Source organism: Giraffa tippelskirchi, chromosome 5 (genome assembly GCF_054371585.1).
Source record: "Giraffa tippelskirchi isolate mGirTip1 chromosome 5, T2T-mGirTip1v1.2.pri, whole genome shotgun sequence".
Lineage (NCBI taxonomy): Eukaryota > Metazoa > Chordata > Mammalia > Artiodactyla > Giraffidae > Giraffa > Giraffa tippelskirchi.
In genome coordinates, this window is record NC_137279.1 from 71193346 (window position 1) to 71216820 (window position 23475).

The 23475-nt window shown below is 40.8% G+C and overlaps 1 long non-coding RNA gene across 1 annotated transcript; it reads right to left on the reverse strand.

Moving 5' to 3' along the window:
- Positions 1 to 3674: 3674 nt before the first annotated feature.
- On the reverse strand, positions 3675 to 23463 carry LOC145506685 (uncharacterized). Its single transcript, XR_014054176.1, has 3 exons — positions 23368 to 23463; positions 21160 to 21203; positions 3675 to 6993 (listed from the first exon to the last, which is right to left on the reverse strand). It is a non-coding gene; the product is annotated as an uncharacterized LOC145506685 (long non-coding RNA).
- Positions 23464 to 23475: the final 12 nt, after the last annotated feature.

A 23475-nucleotide genomic window follows, 5' to 3' on the forward strand; every position in this document is an offset into this window, starting at 1 on the left:
TCTGTCAACTCTGGAGTCTCTTTGGTCTCAAGTCCAGGCAATGGACAGGGCTTGCAGGCCTGTAAAGTGTAGCCCAACAGCTTCTGCAGAGTATTTGGCTGGTCTGATTTGATGATTCATTTGTAGGTATTTCCTGAGTTCATGCATACATCCCAAGTACTCATGAGCCTTTGGGACACTGAAACAGCAATGTCAACACTGAGATCTTAGAGGATTTCCCAGCAGGTGTTCCGCTTGAGGGGAGAGGTATGGACACAGGGCCCAGGGCACCTGTGCTGAACTTCATCAGAGAAGAGGTGAGGAGGGAGGGGGGGAGGGACACTGAGTCTCCTCATGAACCCATCCCTCCACCACTGACTCTGAGATCAGGGAAGGACACAGGGTCTTCAGAGAGAAACGTCCAGCTCAATGAACACTACACACCAAACTAAGAGAGTGAAACAAGGCAGGAGGAACTGAAATGACAGATCATGCTCATAGACTTGAGACTTAGTACTGCTGACATTTCTACACTACCCAAAGCTAAGTAAAAATTCATTGCAACACCAATCAAAATATTAACATTTTCATAGAAATGGAAAAAACAAATCCAAAAATATATGTGGAACCACTAAGGACTCCACATAGACAAGATAATCTTGAAAACAAAGATCAAAGTATCTCATCTCCTGATTTCAAAAGACATTACAAAGATATAGGAATCAAAGCTGTAAGATAGTGACATAGAAATAGATACATAGCCCTAAAGACCAGAATAAAGAGCCCCAAGAAAACTCATGGATACACGGTCAAATGAAATTCATCAAGGTTCTAAGACAATGAAATAGGAAAAGGGTAGTCTCTTCAGTAAATCAGGATGAAAAGATAACCTACAGAAAAATTACAAGCCATATATCAGATAAAAAGCTCATACTACAAATACATAAGAAAATACCACAGCTCAAATGCAAAACAAATAAAATATTTAAAAGAGTAAATAAGGGAGTTGAGGAATGTGTAAAGATTTAAGCTGATGTTTCAGGAACAAGACATACAAATGGCTAGCATACAAAGGGAAAGGTTTTCAACCTCACTAATCATCAGGGCAAAGTAAATCAACACCTCATGCCTGTTAGGTTGTATATTATAAAGGCAACGAATTAACAGGTTAAGGCCATGATGTGGGGAGCTGGAACCTTTGTACACTGCTGGTGGGAATGTAAATTGTGTGGCTATGTTGTGGAAACCATTAAGAGGTTCCTTATAAAAGTATAAAAAATATCATATGATTCAGCAAACACAGTTCTTGATATTTATAGAAAGGAAATTAAATCAGTATCACAAAGAGATATCTGCAGTCCGAAATTCACTGCATGACTTTCCACAACAGCCTCGATACACAACCAACTTCAGGTAACAAGTATTCTGTGCCTGAGGTAACTTTAGATAACTGGGAGAAACTTAATTCTCAAAATAACTGCTTAAGTCTCTTAGCCCCTTAGGGAGGATGAAAACAATATTATAATTAAAGTAGTGTGTCCAAATTATCTTACTCTGAAGTGATGCCACAAAGGTTTTCCAGATAGGGAAGCCTCATATACGCATAGAACCAGCCAGGATTTACCCCAACCTTGGAAGGACTGGGAGGAATGAAACCTGGGAAAGTTTGAGTAAAGGTCACAGGTTGGGCAGGACTGGGGTGTAGGGAGCAGGGGCAGGGCTGTCTGGGTGGAGCATTGGGTTCTACGGGGAACAGTGATCTTGTGTCCTGCTGCTCTGAGTCTCTGACCTAGGTCTGGTCAATCCCAGGAGACCAGGTCAGCAGGGCTGTGAGAGCAAATGTGTTAAGAAAGCCAGCGGCTCCTTCACATTTGCTAGAATCTGTGGCCATGTTGGTCTCTAGGGGCAGCTGGACATGGACTGCTCTCACGTGAAAGCACCTTCAGCACAGCATCCTTGGGTGGGAAGCTGAGATGAGCTCCAGGAGACTCAGTCCAGGCTGGGACGCCAGAGCCTGTGTGCTTTGACTTATCCAACCCCGAGAACACCCTTTACATGAGAAATAAACAATGAAGACAAACGTGAGGGGAATCTACAAGTCCTGCAAATGCAGAAATAGAGAGTTCATGTCTCACCCAGAACCTGACACTCACTGCAAGAACTTGGTCTGCAGTGTCAAGTAACTATTAGACTTTTGGTCCCATTAGGATATGGCCATCATAGGAGAATTTAAACAGGAAGCCAAAGTCCCTTGTATATAAGACCCTGAAGGCACTAACTATAAGCCACTCTTTCATATTTGTCAACGAAAGGACAAAGAAAGAGGAGTCTTGTGAGAAAGGACATTAATAAACGTAAAAGCAAGAAGAGATGCCTATAACAAGAGATGACTATGGGCACAGCACAACAAAACACATGGACACATAGTTCTATTATTTCATTAAAATATGAGGAGCAAATCACAACTTTACACATATTTCCTTCTTCTTCTTCAGTTTATATTCACCTTCTTTTATCTCCCAGTTGGACCAGAAACCCTCTCCCTCCAATTTAAATCCTCAGTTCCTATTCATCTATTTTATCTCCAAAGAAGCAGGTAAAATCTAAGTGGTTCAGGAAACCTCTCCCTCTAAATGCTACTCGCCCAGAGAACTGTGCCCTACCTAGGTCTCTTTTACATCACTGTTGCTTATCCTCTCTAGGATACATTCTGTAGAAAGACAACCATGGGCAATAATACAGTTATTACACAAGTTGACCCATCCATCATTCCTCCTCCTCTTGGCTCACAAAGCATCTCCCTGGTCCTCCCTCCAGTTTCACAGACCTTCCCTATGCTTGCTTGGTGGAGTCAGAGCCCTTCAACAAGATGTTGATCACAGTTGCAAAATTTCACATGGCAGAGAGATGCTGAGAGAATCACCTTTCAACCATACATTTCCACACGCTCAATATAGCTCTTACTTTCAATCTTATGAAACTGAAATTCCAACATTCATGGACATAAGTAATTGTGGCTTTTGCGAGTTTTTTTTTTAATATAACACGTTAATTATTGTTTGAAGTATATTCATTATAAATAGGCTGATCTGAGTAGTGGCTACTACACTGGAACATTCAGCTCTAAGAGCTCCAAAGGTAAGGAAAAGACACTGAACTGCTGTTCTGGGTTTTCTTTATTGCAGAAGATTCGATGGTCTGATATGCTCATTCATATGTAGGTATACCTGGGGCTCTTGGACACAGGCCAGGCATTGGAAGAGTGCTTGTGGACATTTCAATAGTAAGGTGAACACTCAGATTCAAAGAAAATTCCCAGTAGGGGGCTCACTTGTAGGCAGAGGTGAAGGGCATGTCCCTGCACACCTGTACTACAAGTAACCAGAGGGTAGGTAGGGAGGGGAAGGAGGACATTCCCTCTCTTCATGAGCCCATCTTTCCCATCCCTGACTCAGATGACTCAAACAAGGAAATGCAAAAGGCTCATTAGGAAGTGAAAGATTTGTGCACTGAAAACCGTAGGACACTGTTGAAAGAAAGAAGAGACAAGTAAATGGAACGACATACCATTTTCATAGACAGGACTATTTAGTGCTGTTGACCTTATACAACTAAAAGTGATGTACATATATATTGAAACCACTAACAAAAACTCATTTCAATTTTATAGAAATGGAAAAAAAATCCCGAAATGCTAATACTTATGGAACCTAAAAGAAACCCAAAGTGAAAAAATCTTAAAAGCAAAGAGCAATGGGGCCTTAAGGCGTCCTGAATTCAAAACACATAAGAATGCCACAACAGTCAAAAGAGTGTTGTACCAGCAACAGAATAGGAAGAGAGACCAATGAACCATAAGAAGGGAATTGCAAATAAATTGACACATGTGTGGCCAAATGATCCTTGCCGAGCTTCTAAATTTACCAAGTGAAGAAAGGACAGTCTCAACAATCAACAACAGGCAACCTATAGAATGAGAGGAAGTATCTGGAAAATTTGTATCTGAATAAAGGGCCTATATCCAGAATATCAAAGAAACTACTACAACTCAACTTCAAAACAACAGTAGGCAGATAACTGAATTTTCAGTCAGTCAGTTCAGTTGTTCATTCGTGCCCGATTCTTTGTGACCCCATGGACTGCAGCATGCCAAGCCTCCCTGTCCATCATCAACTCCTGGAGTTTACTCAAACTCATGTCCATTGAGTCGGTGATGCCATCCAACCATCTCATCTTCTGGCGTCCCCTTCTCCTCCTGCCTCAATCTTTCCCAGCATCAGGGTCTTTTTAAATGAGTCAGTTCTTTGCATCAGGTGGCCAAAGTATCAGAGTTTCAGCTTCAACATCAGTCCTTCTAATGAACATTCAGGACTGGTTGGATCTCCTTGCAGTCCAAGGGACTCTCCAGAGTTTTCTCCAACACCACAGTTCAAAAGCATCAATTCTTCAGTGCTCAGCTTTCTTTATAGTCCAACTCTCACATGTGTAAAAAGCTACAATATCATTTCTTCATAGAAGTGATCAATATACATAAGAAAAGTGCTCAACATCACTAAGTATCAGTGAAACAGAAATCAAGTCAAAAGGAGATAACACCTTTCAGGATTTGTATTATAAATAGAAAATTACTGATGTAGCAAGGATGTGGAGAAGTGCAACTTTTGTATCCTGTTGGTAGGAATGGAAAATGACATACCCATTATGGAACCTTTTGGAAGTCCCTCCAAAAATTATTAAGATCCAAAAATTATCATAGGATCCAGCAATCACGTATTTGAGTTTATGTCCAAAGGATATAAAGCTAGAATGTTCCAGGATATATCTACAGTCTCATATCCATTGCCACATTGTACACAACAACCAAGATGGAAATACTGTCCAGCATCCACAGGCAGATAAATCAATAAAGAAAATGTGATGCATAGATACAGTGGAATGTGATTCAGTCTTTAAAAATGAAGGAAATCCTGTCAGCAATAAATGAAGTGGAAAGATATAGTTAAGAGTGAAATTAGCCAGTCAGACAAACAGCACACGATTCCATTTACCTGAGGTATCCAAATGAAAACTCAAAGAGAAGCAGAGAGTAGAAGGGTAATTCCAAGAGCTGGAAGGAAGTTGACATTGGGAGGATCTGTTAAATGGTTGTAAAACTTGAGTTGCAAGGTGGAAAAGTTCTAGAGACATGCAGAGCAAAATGTTGCATTGAGTTAACAGGACTGACTGGACACTACAAAGCTGGACTGAACTTCCTCCAACTATGCCTGGAGGCTCCTCCTTTCTCAGATTCCTCTAGAACTGGGTGTGTCATCTGGGTACCACCAGGGGCTCCCGGCAGAAGGAAGAAGCCTCCCCAGTACCACTAGGTGCCTTAGATGGGGTGGGGTGGGGTGGGGGGGGACTCATTCTGAGGCTGGAATAGGAAAGAGTTTGAATGAGGAAAGTGGCATAGTGATGAATCCTGACCAATCAAAACGCCATAAGACCTACTAAGAGGTGAGATTTACTATTAAATGAAGGTGTAATTGACCCGGTAAGGGGGCTTCTGAAACACAGTTTTGCTCATTAAGAAGCCTGTAGGGCTTCCCTGGTGGCTCAGTGCTTAAGAATCTACCTGCCAATGCAGGAGATACAGGCACAATCTCTGGTCTAGAATGATTCCACATGCCCTGGAGCAACTGAGCTAGTGAACCACAACTACTGAGCCTGTGCCCTAGAGCCCAAGAGCCGCAGCTACTGAAGCTACGTGCCAAAACCACTGAAGCTTGAGAGCCCTAGAAGTCATGTTCTGCCACAAAAGAAACCTCCAAAGTGATGTCTATGCATCACAGCTATAGAGTTGCCCTCGTTCTCCACGAGTAGAGAAAAGCCTGTGCAGCAATGAAGATCTAGCGGAGACAATAAAAATATTAATAAAAAATTTAAAAATCCTGTAAATATTTTCCTGGGTAATGATCTAATTTGTCTTCCAAGTTAGAGGATTTCTTTTGCTATAAAATCAAATCATACAGGAAATGTGTATACTTTGTTTAATTGTTATACACATACTCATTCATGGTACAATGGTGATGCGAATTTTTAGGGGGAAGATGACACCAGTAACAGTGACATTTAGGGTAACATAAATCGAGAAAAACACAACACAAAAAAATCACACACACACAAAGAATCACACTCTTCATTACACATAGAGATATACCTAGTCCCATGGACACAAACCTACACTATTAACCATAATACAGCTTCTTCCTGGAACTATAGTACTGGCCACATGATTCTACTTGCAAGATACTTTTACCAGCAGGGCCCCTATACTCATTCCCAGCAGGAATTTGGAATCAGTGTGTGTCTGCCCTAACACCAGTGAGAAAGCCCCAAACTTCCCATCTACAGAGCTTTTTCTGCCCAAGTGAATGATTCTAGAATACTTAACCACTTTCACATTCTGGAAGGGCCACCTGCAAGTACAGAAGAGAAGACGCTGTGAGGAAAAGATCACAAAGATGCACAACCTTTGGTTCATTTGGTGACAGTAGAAAACCTGATGAGGAACAGTGGTGGAATCCAGGGAAGCCAGCAAGATCAGAGCATTGGTACTCAGGATGAAAGGCAAGACCTGTGCCTGGAGGATGGAACTTCCAAGTCCATTTGCGTTGGAAATTGCAGACTTCTTTTCCTAGGGGAAATGTTGCTGCAGGAGAGAGACCTCTGTACTCTACAGAGTGTAATGGATGCTAACAATTTTAATATCCTGTGGACTGAGGCATCGTGAGTCTGTAATAAGACTCTCACTCTACATTATCTCAACCCAGGGAATCGTCTCTAAATGGAACAAACACCCTCAAAGATTCATAACTTAATTCTACTGAAAGAAAAATGAAACAATATTTCTATCTCAGACCAGACCAAACAAACAAACAAACAAACAAACAAAAAGACAGCTTGCCTTGGAGACACAAGGAGTCTCTTCTGCCCTGTCGCAAGGTGGGTTGACTGGCAGGTCCTCAGTTAGATCTAGAGGGACACAAAATAGCTGTCACAACACTGGTGAGGCTGCTGTGTAAACATTCAGGGGGTTTTCTCTTCGTGTAGACACGGGGCGGTGTGTATGGCTATAGGAGATTAATGAGCATGAGCTGAATTTGTGTTCATGCATTCTCTTCAGAGGAGGAAGGAAAGCAAAGGAGAGGAGGAAGGAAATGAAAACAGAGCTTTGCCTTCTAGCTAAGAGACACCTAATCAGAAGGAAATATTCAATCTAATGAAAAGAAAACTCAAAAATGAATGCTACCGTTCAATGAAAGAGACCCATGACGCCTCCTGCTTATTTTGAGCTCCTGCTAAATTGTCACTGTCTCTTGATGTTTCCCACATCATTCTTCCTCCAGGATCCACAGTTGCTGCTACTACATCATGTTTTCTATGAGACTTTGTGCTTGACTAAAAGTAAACTGTTAGAGGACTGAAGTCAATCCTGAGAGAAATATGCTGTTCTATTAATTCACTAGTCACGTGTCTTAAAGAAAATCAAATATACAAGATTTGATAATACAGAATTCCTACCATTTAAATACAGCTACTATCAATAATATCATATTGTTCTATAAATGTTTGTTTTCTATACAGTGTGTGCCTGTCCACTGAGTCAGTGGCTGTCCATAGTCACAGGGGCCAAATGTTTAGTGGGACAACTCCTTAGAAAAAGCACAGAGTAAGCATTGACCATCTCTAAACCACAGAGGTAAGAGATTTTCAACAAGAGTCATGGTCACCAAGCTAACAATCAAGTTTTACTTTGAGTTCTTGGTTGCTGCTGTCCCTCGGGTGTGCACTACAGGATTTCATCAAGCGACAGGCTTATGGTAATGCTACCCAATACAATAGCACATCTCCCTGATTCATATCTGTTTGTGCCCTAGTTTAAGCTCTGACACCTGCCCTAACGGATGTGACCTGTATTGTCTGCATGAAGCCGCACAACTCTCTGTGAGCTGTCAGAAGGATGAGGGTCCAGAGGTAACTTTCACACTAAAGACGGTGCCAAAGTCGGCCATCAATCCCCCAGTAGCTGCCCTGGGTTCTGTGACCACAGAGGCCACCTTATAATGAAGGGCAGGGTCTGGAACTCTGGAGCTACTAGTACTTCCAGGCATGAACATGGAGCAGGGACCCCTTGCTCCATGACTGAGGATCACTCGTCTCACTGACACAGCCAGGTCAGGGGTCCAGAGCATTCATACTCAGACCTAGCCCTGGGTTTTCAGTTTGACTTTTCCACTTAAGAGATCAAAAGCTGAGAACATCGATCTCTGCACCATCTCCAGCCAACTAATGGGAACATGAACCAAACCTGGGGAAGAGCTATGTTGATGGCATAAGAGGGAATGCGCAGAGACTGTGCAGTGTTAATGAGACTTTTTTTTTCCATATACACGTGTCAGACAAGAGGTGGTAATAATCCACACAGATAAGTGGAGGATGCCCTGAGCACGTCTCCCCAGGGCACAGGTCCCGTCCCCAGAAACCCCCGAGGTTGCTGGGCTGGCTCCTCCGGCCCCTCTTACATTTGCAGGGAGGCTAGGGGCACTGTGCGGCCACCGTGTGCAAGAGTCCAGGAGCTGCTGTTCCAGTGTGTTCTCTTTGAAGATCCCCACCGGGGGCTTCCTCATCTCCCTCTGAAGGACCCAGCTCTGCCCTCCAAACCCCCTAAAGGCAGCAGGGGGCACCCCTAGTTCATCACCAGCTGCAGAGAGAGGTTGGGGCAGCCCTGCCCTCCCCAGTCCTGGGCTCCTGGGAGCAGAGTGAAGGAGACATAGGCTCCCAGAGCTCGTCCAGGCAGGGGGTCACCTGGCAGCTCCACATACCTGTGGGTGCTCCCTGGTCCTGAGGGTCCCAGAAAGCCTGGGGGGTGCGCGAGTCTGGGGTTCCTCAGGTTCTGGAACCCTGGGGTCCTGGGTCACCTCAGGGCACCATCTCTCAAGCTGAAGTTGGAGGTTCTGTAGATACTTCTCTGTATGTATACAACTCCAACTAAAGAATACCGTAATGCATTTTAGTGCAGTGTGCACTTGGGAGGGTTGTGCTAGAGGTAAAGAACCTGCCTGCCAATGCAAGAGATCCAAGAGACTCACGTTCAATCCCTGGGAAAGGAAGATCCCCTGGAGAAGTAAATAGCAACCCACTCCAGTATTCTTGCCTGGAGAATCCCAGCAACTGTGGAGCCTGGTGGGCTATAATCCATAGGATTGCACAGAGTCAGACATGACTGAAGCAAATGAGCAGCACACTTGGGATGAGTGGGCAGGATTCAAGTTACTCATGTTCCTTTTATTTTTTTTTCCGGTTCTGTCATTAATAACATATTTTGATATATTACAGTTTAAAAAGCAGTGTCTTCTCTCAGATTTCCATGTTGTAATATGCTAAACAGGTAAAATGTCCTTTTTTATTACAACAACCTAATAACAGTTTAAAATCATCAATCTCAGGAGCATTTGGTCGTGGGTTAGAAACAATTATTAGGGAATATTGAGACTCCAAGTGTCTGTCCATTTCCAAGGCTCAGGTCCCAGGAGCAGTTGTACTGAGTGTAGGGTGGGTTGGCGTGTTCTCCTATCCACTGTGTCATCTGACCTCCTGCTCCTCCCAGGGCCTAGAGGGAAGGGGGAGACCCAAGCTTTCAGTCCTGGATCCCAGAGTCCCCTGTTCCTCTGCCTGAGTCTCACTGTCCAGAGGACACATGAGTTGAGGTTTGACAGCCAGATGCCCAGGTGTACTTGCTCCTGTGGGACATTTCTAAACACTTCCCACTAACAGACAATGCCTTCAGCAAATAGCAGCAAACAGGCCCTGTGCTCTGCAGCTGTGAGCCCCAAAGCCAAGTCTAGATCCTGGGAGGTCTTCTGGGTCCTGCTCACCCTCCGCAGGGAGCCCTCCTCTGTCTGACTCTGCACCTCCCAGGGACTATCACCTGTGTTGGTGTTGCAGGCTCTGCTCTGAATCCTTGAAGACCTGCACCTGGACGTCATCCTGGACCCCAGAGTGTTGTTTGGTTGTATAGATTTAGTGTTAGTTTCATCTACTGTTTTATCTATAAGCTCTGTATGTATCTATATGTTCCATATTTATATGTAAGTTTATTCATTAAATATTTTAATCTATTTGTTACTTTATTTATTCATTTATTTATTTTGTGAAAACTCACATGCATAGAATAACACCCTCAACAGAGGTAGAACTTAATGAATTGTTGTAAGCCAATCACCTCAGTGTCCACCATCAGGATCACTCCCCCTTTCACACAACTCAGTCTGGGTTGAGTAGGGAACTGCAAATTTAGTTCTCACATCTGTTCTTATGTCATTGTCTTTAAGAATTCTGTTTTCTCACATCTGCTCATTCCACTAGTCATAGGAGATCAGTATTACCCTAGATATTTCATGACTTGCATGTCAGAAGTTTTTGAAACTCTGCAAGTAGTGTAAGAAGTTCATGATAAATCATGCCCCCCTTGTATAACTGAAATGCGTTTCTCTCTTTTCTTCTTCTTTTTTTTTAAATTAGTTTATTTATCTATTTTTTTTCTTTACAATATTGTATTTGTTTTGCCATACATTGATATGAATCCACCATGGGTGTACATGTGTTCCCCTTCCAGAACACCCCCCCCACCCTCCCTCCCCATCCCATCCCTCCAGGTCATCCCAGTGCACCAGCCCCAAACACCCTGTATCATGCATCGAAACTGGACTGGTGATTCGTTTCTTCTAATACAGAGAATTTCTCTCTGAAAAGGCTCTTAAAATTCTATTTTTTTATTCCCTTATATTTCTCCTGCTCTTTTATTCCAGCTGCCCAAAGGACAGTTCTCATTGACTGTATTCTCATGGTGTTGATTTTGTCCCACAAACTCATTCATTTTGTAAGAGAAGTTTGTAAATCTTAATCTCTCAGCTAGTTTTCTCATCACCACATCCCTCTCCTCTCTGGAAACCACTTCTTTGTTCTCTGTATCTATGACTACATTACTGTTTCGTTATTTTGGTTCATTGGTTTTGGCTTTCAGTTTCCACATACAAATGACATCATACTGTGTTTGTCACCCTGACATATTTTGCTTAGCATAATCCCCTCTAGGTCCTTCCATGTTGTCACAAATGACAAGATTTTATTTTTCTTTATGGCTGAGCAATAATCCATGTATACCACATCTTATCCATTCACCTCTTGATACACACTTTGAAAAAATAACCATAAGTGGAATTGCTGGATCATACGGTATTTCTATTTTTAATTTTGGGGGAAAACTGCATACTTAGTGTATATAACTTAAGATATTACTCAATAATGCCCCCTAATACCTAAAGTTGGTATTTTCCCTAACTGAATTATTTAGAGTGACACTTGGACATCTATCAGTTCATTTCAGTTGCACAGTCATGTCTGACTCTTTGCGACCCCATGGACTGCAGCATGCCGGGTTTCCCTGTCCATCACCAACTCCTGGAGCTTGCTCAAATTCATGTCTATTGAGTCAGTGATGCCATCCAGCCATCTCACCCTCTGTTGTACCCTTCTCTTCCCGCCGTCAGTATTTCCCATCATCAGGTCTTTTATAGTTGGCCAAAATATTGGAGCTTCAGCTTCAGCCTCAGTCCTTCCAATGAATATCCAGGACTGATTTCCCTCAGGATTGACTGGTTTGATGTCCTGCAGTCCAAGGGACTCTCAAGAGTCTACTCCAATGCCACAATTCAAAGCATCAGTTCTTCAGCACTCAGCCTGAAAAGTTAGTATTTTAGACTATTTCAAATCAATAGTATAGCTGTATAATGGTATCATATAATCTTTTTGATTATATGAATATTTGAATGTTCATTCAAATATAAAAATTGAATATTCCTGATCATCAATGCGATTGATTTTTTCCAATGATTTTTATTATTCTGCAGATCAGCTGCCAACCTGAAGTATTTATCAATTATGCTATCAGTTTTTTCACTTTTTGTGTGTACATATTTAACGTGTATCTTTGAGACTAACAATGGTGATTTATGTGCATTGCATATTTGTCATAGTATTTAATATCAGTTTTTAAAAATAAATTCTTGTCTTGTTTGTGTGTGTGCTTAGTTGTTCAGTCATGTCTGACTCTTTGAAACCCTATGGACCATAGCCTGCCAGGGTCCTCTGTCTATGGGGATTCTCCAAGCAAGAATACTAGAATGGGTTGCCATGACTTCCTCCAGGCATCTTCCCAACCCAGAGATCGAAACCAGGTCTCCCACACTACAGGAAGATTCTTTACCATCTGAGCCACCAGGGAAGCCAGTGTTAGTGTATATTTCAGTTGTATAGTAGGTCAAATGATTCCCCCTTTGTACTTCTCTTCTGTTGACTGGAACTATGTCTCTTAGTGGTTATTTAGAAAAAATAAGTTTTATCATGATATTGTTACTGTTGGAGAAGGAAATGGCAACCCATTCCAGTATTCTTGCCTGGAGAATCCCATGGACAGAGAAGACTGGTGGGCTATAGTCTATGTGGTTGAAAGAATTGGACACGACTGAAATGACTTAGCATTGTTACTGTACCACATATCCCCATTGTTTTTCTTTAAGCACATTTTTACTGACTCTAATGTTACTTCTGAGCTTTTTAAAAGTGGTATATTAATGTTTTATGTTTGTGTTTTATATTATTCTTACAGTTTTTCATGTCCTCATCTCTTTTTTCCAGTTTTTATATTCAGAATTTATAGAAAACTAACTTGCCATTTTTCTGTAATTTATTTATTTAATTTTTTTTTATTCCTTAATACAAGCTTTTGGCCATGACAAGTGGTATGTGGGATGTTAGTTACCCAACCAGATATCGAACCTGTGCCCCTTCAGTGGAAACTCAGAGACCTAACCACTGGATTTTCAGGGAAATTCCTTACTTGGCATGTTTTTTTCTTTTTAAATAATTTATTTTTTAATGAAGTATAACTTTTTAACAGAATTTGTTGGTTTCTGCCAAACATCAACATGAATCAGCCATAGGTATACATATGTATCCTCCCTTCTTGAAACTCTCTCCCATCTCCCTCCCCACTCCACCCCTCTAGGTTGCTACAGAGCATCTTTTTCAGTTCTCTGAGTCATACAGCAAATTCCCATTGTCTATCTATTTTACATATGGTAATATAAGTTTCCATGTTACTCTCTCTATACATCTCATTCTCTCTTCCCCACCCCCGCCCCATGTCCATAAGTCTGTTCTCTATATCTGTGTCTCCATGGCTGCTCTGCAAATAATTTCATCAGTACCATCTTTCTAAATTCCATATAAATGCAGTAGTATACGGTATTTATCTTTCTCTTTCTGACTTACTTCACTCTGTGTAATATCTCTAGGTTCATCCACCTCATTAGAAAGAACTCAAGTGTTCCTTTTATGACTGAGTAATATTCCATTGTGGCTACAGGACTGGAAAAGGACAGTTTTCGTTTCAATACCAAAGAAAGGCAATGCCAAAGAATGCGCAAACTACCGCACAATTGCACTCATCTCACACGCTAGTAAAGTAATGCTCAAAATTCTCCAAGCCAGGTTTCAACAGTAGGTGAACTATGAAATTTCAGAGGTTCAAGCTGGTTTCAGAAAAGGAAGAGGAAAGATCAAATTGCCAACATCTGCTGGATCATTGAAAAAGCAAGAGAGTTAAAGAAAAAATATCTATTTCTGCTTCATTGATCATGCCAAAGCCTTTGACTGTGTGGATCACAATAAACTGTGGAAAATTCTAAAAGAGATGGGAATACCAGACCAACTGACCTGCCTCTTGAGAATCCTGTATACAGGTCAAGAAGCAAAAGTTAGAACTGGAAATGGAACAACAGACTGGTTCCAAATAGGAAAAGGAGTATGCCAAGGCTGTATATTGTCACCTTGCTTATTTAACTTATATGCAGAGTACATCATGTGAAACGCTGGGCTGGATGAATCACAAGCTGTAACCAAGATTGCTGGGAGAAATATCAATAACTTCAGATATGCAGCTGACACCACCCTTATGGCAGAAAGTGAAGAAGAACCAAAGAGTCTCTTGATGAAAGTGAAAGAGGAGAGTGAAAAAGTTGGCTTAAAGCTCAACATTCAGAAAACTAAGATCATGGCATCCGGTCCCATTACTTCATGGCAAATAGATGGGGAAACAGTGGAAACAGTGGCTGACTTTAATTTTCTGGGCTCCAAAATCACTGCAGATGGTGATTGCAGTCATGAAATTAAAAGATGTTTACTCCTTGGAAAGAAAGTTATGACCAACCTAGACAGCATATCGAAAAGCAGAGACTTTACTTTGCCAACAAAGGTCCGTGTAGTCAAGGCTATGGTTTTTCTAGTAGTCATGTATGGATGTGAGAGTTGGAGTATAAAGAAAGCTGAGGGCAGAAGAATTGATGCTTTTGAACTGTGGTGTTGGAGAAGTCTCTTGAGAGTCCCTTGGACACCAAGAAGATCCAACTAGTCCATCCTAAAGGAGATCAGTCCTGGGTGTTCATTGGAAGGACTGATGTTGACGCTGAAACTCCAGTACTTCGGCCACCTGATGTGAAGAGCTGACTCATTTGAAAAGACCTTGATGCTGGGAAAGATTGAGGGCAGGAGGAGAAGGGGTCGACAGAGGATGAAATGGTTGGATGGCATCACCGACTCGATGGACATGGGTTTGGGTGGACTCCGGGAGTTGATGATGGGCACGGAGGCCTGGTGTGCTGCAGTTCATGAGGTTGCAAAGAGTCGGACACGACTGAGTGACTGAACTGAACTGAATCTTCCATTGTGTATATGTACCACAGCTTCTCTATCCACTCGTCTGCCGATGGACATCTAGGGTGCTTTCGTGTTCTAGCTGTTGTAAATAGTGCTGCAATGAACAGTGGGCTACATGTGTCTTTCAATTTCTCTAACCTGGCATGTTTCTAATAAGCTTTATTTGTGGTAAATAATAACTATACAATAATTGATGAAACTTTTTCAGAGTTTTTTTTTTTTACAGTATTTTGTTAACTCTGATGTAATATATTTATATAAATATTTATGCATAGTCAGAAAATGAACATTTGCCAGTCATTTCAAGAGCTACAAAAGTATCATTAGTATTGAATCTAGATGTCTGTTCTAGTGTAATTTAATTTCACCTTACTTTGTTTCATACTTTTTTGGTCTTTTAATGTATGTTATGCTTTCAGATGTAATTTTGACCATCTTTTTCAGACTCATTTCAAGACTTTGAAATGTTGCTCTTTAAAGATTAATTTTATCAGAAAGAAATTTTTAGCCATCAACTTTATTGGCCTTTTGAGCATTGCATTTCTTATTGCTTTGTTTTTAAATTTTATTGAGAGTTCATTTTCAGCAAGAGGACTCAGTTGTTTTTGTTTTTGTTTTCTCTTTCTCTTTTCTTCTGTTTAGCATTTTGAAATTATGTATCTCATGAAGAATAATAGCCTGAAGACATGTTTGAGTGAGTGGGTGCTGAGTCACTCAGTCGTGTCCAACACTTTGTGTCCCCATGGACTGTGCCCACCAGGCTGCTCTACCCGTGGAAGTTTCCAGGCAAGAGTACTGGAGTGGGCTGACATTTCCTCCTCCAGGGCATCTTCCCAATCCAGGGAGACATGTTTAGTAGTATTATTTTTTCCTTCTTTTATTCACTGATAGAAGTAAAATACTGACCTCAAGCACTGAGTTAACCTCAGGTTGCCATAATCATAACAAGTAAATAAGGGCACCATCCAAGAAGGAGCAATACTCATGTGATAGACAAATTCCCTGTTCTCAGAGATTTATCTCATATATGAACTCAGATGTCTTTTTTAGTTTTCTTCATATTTACAGTTGACTTTAAAACAAAGGGCAACCCACTAGGCTCCTCTGTCTCAAAATCATCTGCTCTTTGATATGTGCCTTAATCCTTTTCAGGGAATTAACGCAGTTTGCATCATTTCTCAGTCAGGACTCTCAGTGTCTCTTTCACACATCTGGATGGGTGTGAGTCCTAACATTTCATACGGTCTGTATAGGCACAGCAATCTTACAGAAAACATATACCCTATCTATCTCGGCAGAGAAGCACAAGTGATCTTCTGTTCTTCTTGGTCACATGTCTTTCTTATATCAGAAAGTATTTGTTCATATTCTGATCAATAGAAGTGATATTTATTATGCCTTCTCAGTTATTTTATTTTTCACCATAAAAGTGCAACTAATTATAGTTAAAAGGTTACTTGCTCACATATTTTCTGTATTGAAATCTAATTCTATGTTGTTTCTTTTTTAAATTTTCCCTTGTGTATGAGAATAATAATAATTACATTTAGAGATGTTAGATGTACCAGCTATTTTAAACACATACACATAATTTATTCTTCACAACAACTGTATTAAATAGATGATATTATGTCTCAGATTAGAATGACAATTTAGGAAAAGCATACTTAACCATTCCTAGGGTATAGACCAAGTAAATGGTAAACTAAGCATTCGTACTCAAGCAGCCTAATTTCAGAGTTCATATTTCAAAATTTATTTTATATCTCACATAGCATCGTTACTTACTTCAGTAAAATTGCATATAACATAAAACAATGTAATTTTTTGAACAACTGATGGTGTGCTTACTTGTTATTAACAGTATCAAAATTAAGTGATTTTCACAATATAAAGCAAGTTCAGTAAAGGACAATAAATATGGAATTTATCTTGTTCAATTGCTCAGTCATGTCTGACTCTTTGTGACCCTATGGACTACAGCATGGGAGAATTCCCTGTCCTTCACCATCTCCTGGAACATGCTCAAACCCATGTCAATTGAGTTGGTAATGCCATCCAAAAATCTCTTTCTCTGTCATCCCCTTCTCCTCCTGCCTTCAGTTCCACCAAGCATCAGGGTCTTTTCTAATGAGTGAGGTCTTTGCATCAAGTGGCCAAATTATTGGAGCTTCAGGTTCAGCATCAGTCCTTCTAATGAATATTCAGGATTGTATGATCTCCTTACAGTCCCAGGGACTCTCAAGAGTCTTCTCCAGATCCACAGTTCAAAAGCATCGATTCTTTGCTGCTCAGCTTTCTTTATGGTCCATCTCTCACATCTGTACATGACTACTGGAAAAACTATAGCTTTGACTAGGTGGAACTTTGTTGCAAAGTAATGTCTCTGCTTTTTAAAATGCTGTCTAAATTTGTCATAGTTTTTCTTCCAAGGAGCAAGCATCTTTTAATTTCATGATTGTAGTCACCATCTGCAGTGATTTTGGAGCCCAAGAATACAATGTCTGGCATCATTTCCCCATTGTTTCCTGATGTATTTGCCATGAAGTGATGGGACTGGGTGACATGATCTTCATTTTTGAATGTTGAGTTTTAAGCTGGCTTTTTCACTCTTGTCTTTCACCTTCATCAATAAACTCTTTAGTTCCTCTTCTATTTCTGCCATAAGAGTGTTGTTATCTGCATATCTGAGTTTTTTGATACTTTTCCTGGCAATCTTAATTCCACCTTATGCTCCATCCATCCCAGTATTTTACATGATTTACTCTACATAGAATTTAAAGAAGAAGGGTGAAAATATAGCCTTGACGCATTCCTTTCCCAATTTTGAACCAGTCCATGGTTCTATGTTTGGCTCTAACTGTTGCTTCTTGACCTGTAGAGAGGTTTCTCAGGAGGCAGGTAAGGTGGTCTGGTATTCCCATCTCTTAAAGAAATTTCCACAGTTTGTCGTCATCCACACAGTCAATGGCTTTATCATAGTCAATGAAACAAAAATAGATGTTTTCTTCTGGACTTCTCTTGCTTTTTCTATGATCCAACAGATGTTGGCGATTTGCTCTCTGGTTCCTCTGCCTTTTCTAAATCCAGATTAAACTTCCGAAAGTTCTCAGTTCACATAGTATTGAAGACACGCTCGGAGAAATTTGAAAAACACTTTGCTAGCTCGTGAAATGAGTGCAATTGCGTGGTAGTTTGAACATGGCAATGCCTTTCTTTGGGATTGGTATGAAAACTGACCTTTTCCAGTCCTGTGCCACTGCTTCAGTTTTCCAAATTTCCCGAAGTGGAAAAATAAGCAATGTGAGCAATAAAATTGCCTAGAGACACAGTGAGGCTTCCCTAATAGCTCAGTTGGTAAAGAATCCACCTGCAATGTAGGAGACCCCAGTTTGATTCCTGTATTGGAAAGATCCACTGGAGAAGGGATAGCTATCCACTGCAGTATTCTTGGGCTACTCTTGTGGCTCAACTTATACAGAATCTGCCTGCAATGCAAGAGACCTGGGTTCAATCCCTAGGTTGAGAAGATCCCCTGGAGAAAGGAAACGCTACCCACACTAGTATTCTGACCTGGGGAATTCCATGGACTATACAATCCATGGGGTCGCAAAGAGTCAGACATGACTGAGCGACTTTCACTTCACTTTGCAACACTTCAGAGACACATTAGGGATCACAGTGCAGAAACAGAAATCCCAGCTAGAGTGCAGTAATATCACTGAGCAAAGCATATAGGTAAAGAATCTGCCTGTGATGCAGGAGATGCAAGAGGCATGGGCTCAGTCCCTGGGTCCGTAAGATCTCCTGGAAGAGGGCATCACAATCCACTCCAGTATTCTTAACTGGAAAATCCCATGGACAGAAGAGCCTGGCAGGCTACAGCCCATAGGGTCACAAAGAGTCAGACCTGACTCAAGTGACAGATCACAGGTGTGGAACATACAGAGATTAAAGTTTAGGTGCACTGAGGTAGTTGTCAGTTGCAAGGCAGAGTTCAACATAAGAGGAATCTATATAGAAAAACTCTGCATAGCAATCGCTCTGTGACTTCAAAGAATACTAAACTGCATATGTGTACAATGAAAGTTTATGAGACTAGGAGAAAAACGATGGGGTGATGATATAAGCTAAATAATTCTCAGATTACATGAGGTGCAGAGATATTAATGATACAAACAACATTACAGGAAACTCAACTCTCAGTAACCTGTGCAATTCAGTAAGGTTCCCTGGAGGTTAATATTTTAGTAGTAAAACAATAACAGTAGTATGCCTAATTTGTCTAGTCTAGAACCAAGATAATAATAATACTATTAATAATAATAATAAGCCTAAATTTTCTCCAGAGAAACATCTATTTTACACTCAAAATAGCAATCCTTAAAAGTAAGTCTAGAGAAAAATCAACCTGATGTGAGAATAATTTAATTGACTTCTAGAACAAAAGTCAACACTATTTTCAAGAAAAAAATAAATTCTAGACTTTCAGCAATGTAGTAGTTATAATGTCCAACACCCAATTAAGAGTTTCCCTGGTGGTTCAGAAGGAAATATCCTGCCTTCAATGCAGGAGAGGCAGCTTTGATCCCGAGTCAGGAAGATTCCCTGCAGGAGGGCATGGTAACCTACTCCACAGGGTCATGGTAATTGGACATGACTTACTGACTAAACCACCACACCATCCAATTAAGAAAATTTCTACACATGCCAAGAGACAGGAAAATGTGACTCATTGACAGAAGAATAATGGTAGAAAAGATGAGAGTACTAAAACAGTACTCCGTGTGTTTCTGTGATATAGGATTCAAGAAATTAAAGGAAAAATAGAAACATGAAAACCTAGCTGTAAAGAAGTCACTGTCAAAGAGAAGCTGTTTGATGATACTAAAAGCAGATTAGATACTGCAGCAAAGATGAACACACTTGAAAAATGTCAGTAGGGATTATCCAAAATCGAGTGCAGAGACAGGGCTTCCCCAATGCAATAGCTCTGTGGTAAAGAATTCGCTTGCAGTGCAGGAGATGCAAGAGACGCAAGTTTGATTCTTGTGTTGGAAAAATCCCCTGGAGGAGGAAATGGCCACCCACTCCAGTATTCTTGCTTGGGAAATTCCATGGACAGCGGAGCCTGGTGGGCTACAATCCAAAGGGTCACAAAGAGTCAGACACGACTGAACATAGACTAGAGTGCAGACGTGAAAAATGGACTAGTTGTTCCTAGTGGGTAGGTGTAGGGATAATGGGAAAAGGTTGCTAGTGAGCACTAAGTGTCTAAAAGTAAAATAATGTGTGATGGACAAAACTTAATAAGGCTTGGGATTATAATGTCCATGAGAAGGGCAGGTTACTAAGTTACTAATGAGAATTCTATCAAACATGCCAGTGGACTACTAACAATTATTTCTATATTGAAGAGACACTATTACAATATCAAATTAAAATATTTTTCTGATAAAAATAGTGGATGATTATGATTGATCCATGTTTTTTGCAGCTAAATGCATAATTTTCATCATTTATATAAGTTGCTATGAGAATGTATTTTAGACTAGATATAGATTTAGTTAGGTTTAAAGTAACATAGGTTTGAATAAAAATCTGTATTACTCACCACCTGGTGAATGAGCTCTGATCATGCACTAGCTCTCACGTTATAATTAGCCCACACTTTAATACTTTCTAATTACTGACTGAGTGTATGCATCAGTGGATTTGGACTCTGTGGGGCTGCAAAGAGTCGGACATGACTGAGCGACTAACACAATGTTAGGGAGACTATAATATAGCTACATTTAAAAAAATAATTAAATGCAAATACAACTTTGGTAGATTTACTCTGTGGAATAGAAACACTACCAGAAGTTACACATATATTAATATTATTATATTATTTTTTTATTTCACTCAAAGACATGCAAATAACTTTAAAAGCAACCTCTATTTTTCATGGGTCCTATACATAGAATTGGGCTTCCCAGATGGCTCACTCGCAAAGAAACTGCTGCCAACACAGGAACACAGGAGCCGCAGGAGACTCAGCTTCAATCTCTGGGTCAGGAATATTTCCCTGGTGGAGGAAATGGCAACCCCCTCCAGTGGGAAATCCCATAGACAGAGGAGCCTGGTGGACTATGGTCCATGGGGTCACAAAGAATTGGACAACTGAGCCACTGAGCACACAGCAGAGCATACATAGAATTAGGTAAAAATGAAGATTTGGAGGAAGTCAACAGTATTTGTCAAGGGAAAAGAAGTTTGCCTGTAATTCTCTAGGAAATCACCAGATGCCAGAGAACTAAAATCATAGTTTAATTTCATGCATTTTTATACAATATTTTTGGATTTCCTAAAATTACTCACTTATATCACTGAGACAGTCTCACAGAAGCCTTCTGATACCTAGACTGTATGCAAATAAAAGGAAAATAATAATCATTGTCATAAGCAACTATATATATATAAGCACTATATATATATAAGCACTACGTATATATTAAAACAAAGGAATCAAGTACTCAGGAGTGATATATACCATTAAAACATGTAACTGTTGAAAGTCGATTAGGTAAGTTTTAGCCTTTTGCCCAGTTCCTTTGCCAAAAGCTTGGGTATTAATTGAACCAAATATAAAAGGTGTGTGGAGAACAGCCAGATAATTTATTAACTTTTAAGCAGTACTCTTGCCTGGAAAATCCCATGGATGGAGGAGCCTGGTAGGCTACAGTCCATGGGGTCACTAAGAGTGAGACACGACTGAGCAACTTCACTTTCACTTTTCCCTTTCATGCACTGGAGAAGGCAATGGCAACCCACTCCAGTATTCTTGCCTGGAGAATCCCAGGGACAGTGGAGCCTGGTGGGCTGCAGTCTATGGGGTCGCACAGAGTCGGACACGACTATAGCGACTTAGCAGCAGCAGCAGCAGCAAGCTGAGCCAACAGTCTGTTCCAAGACCAATCTGAGAATGTGTCAATCACATAATTGCTCAGAGTAACTATATTAGTTATATATAATATATTCATGAGAAACTGCTAATGTCTAAGCTTGTGGTTTTGCAATGATGTTAGTTCAACGAGGAAATGAAAGCCATGTATGATTCACTGAATCAGACAGAATAGGACTTCTTAAAGCACATGCATAGATAAAGCACATGTAGAGACCTTTTAAAGCACATATAAGCCCAAAATTGGTGAGATGAAATGATTTTTAAAATATCTAATCATCAAGGTCTTAATCCAAATAAACAGTACTAGATATATCTTCATTAGGGGGTAATGAATGATGAGGTTATTACTTGGTGATTTCTTTCTTCAGAACTGCTTTTCTATTGATGTGTGCACGTGTGCACACGTGTGTGTGTGTGTGTACATGTGCATCTTAGAAGTTACATATGTATGGGGATAATTAATTTTATAAGCAACACATATTCAATTCAGATGAATTCAATACATTTATTTAAAGGGCCTGTTATATACCAGACATTAATATTGTTGTTTAGTTGCTGTCATGTCCAACTCCTTTGTAACTCCAAAGACTGTACCTGCCAGGCTCTTGTGTTCATGGGATTCCCCAGGCAATAATACTGGATCACCATTTTCCTCCTCTAGGGGATCTTTGCGATTCCGGGATCGAACCACATCTCCTGAATCAGCAAGCGGTTTCTCTACCACTGAGCCTCCAGGGAAGCCCAGGATCAATATTAGATGGTGGGAAACTATGGGTGAAAAAGAAGCAGTTGCTTGAGGACAGCAATAGAAAACTACATAATAATAAGATGCAAAATAATTTAAACACCCTATTTCTATTCACATATAAAAGCAACATTCATTAAGAGTCAGAGGATATTCAACGAGCTGAAGTTTAATGTCTACAGGCAGCAGTCGGAACGGGAAGACTGCAGCAGACTGGCAGCCCAGGGGCACAAGCTGAAACTGCTCTGCCACTTAAGTCACGTGGGTCAGCAGATTTAATGATGCTCGAAGCATTATTGGTAGACAGAGAGGTTGTTTGTTGCTACTGGCAGGTCCCTATAGGTGAATCACAAATCCTACCCTTATGGTTTTGAAGCAAAGCTCAGACATCATCTATGATGTCATCTACATCCTTTTCAAAAGGAAAATGAGTATCCTTTTGAACATAGCTTTTGGCTGGTTTCTGGGTCTTGGTAAAGACTAAAGCTTAATCGTGGGCCACCGAGTTACCATGCATCTTGAGCCGTCCATCATGAAGCAAGATATTCTGACCTACCAAGGCACAAAGTCAGGCAGGTGTGACAGTGCTCCATTATCCAATGGAAGTGGGGATGAAGGAGACACGGGTTGAGCAGGGCTGAGGGAAAAGTAGCTTGTGTGAAGGAAGTAGCTCACAGCCCCATGGCTCCTACTCATATACCACATTCTTGAGCCCAATAAAGACAGTACTGTGTGATATAAAGAGAACACCCAAAGCTGACAGCTGTGGCCATCCAATTTCTATCTGGGGGTACCTCTACAGGACAGGGCTGAATGGAGACTCCCCCAGGAGACTTGTAACAGAGCACAGCCAAGTGCAGATTCAGCACAGCCGTACCTGTGAGCTATTACTCTGCACCCTGTCACCAGGCAACAAGTCCTGTTCAGCCATTTGCAATGGGCTCCTCCCCCAAGGAAGCAACTGTCAGTGAGTGACCGTTAGTGG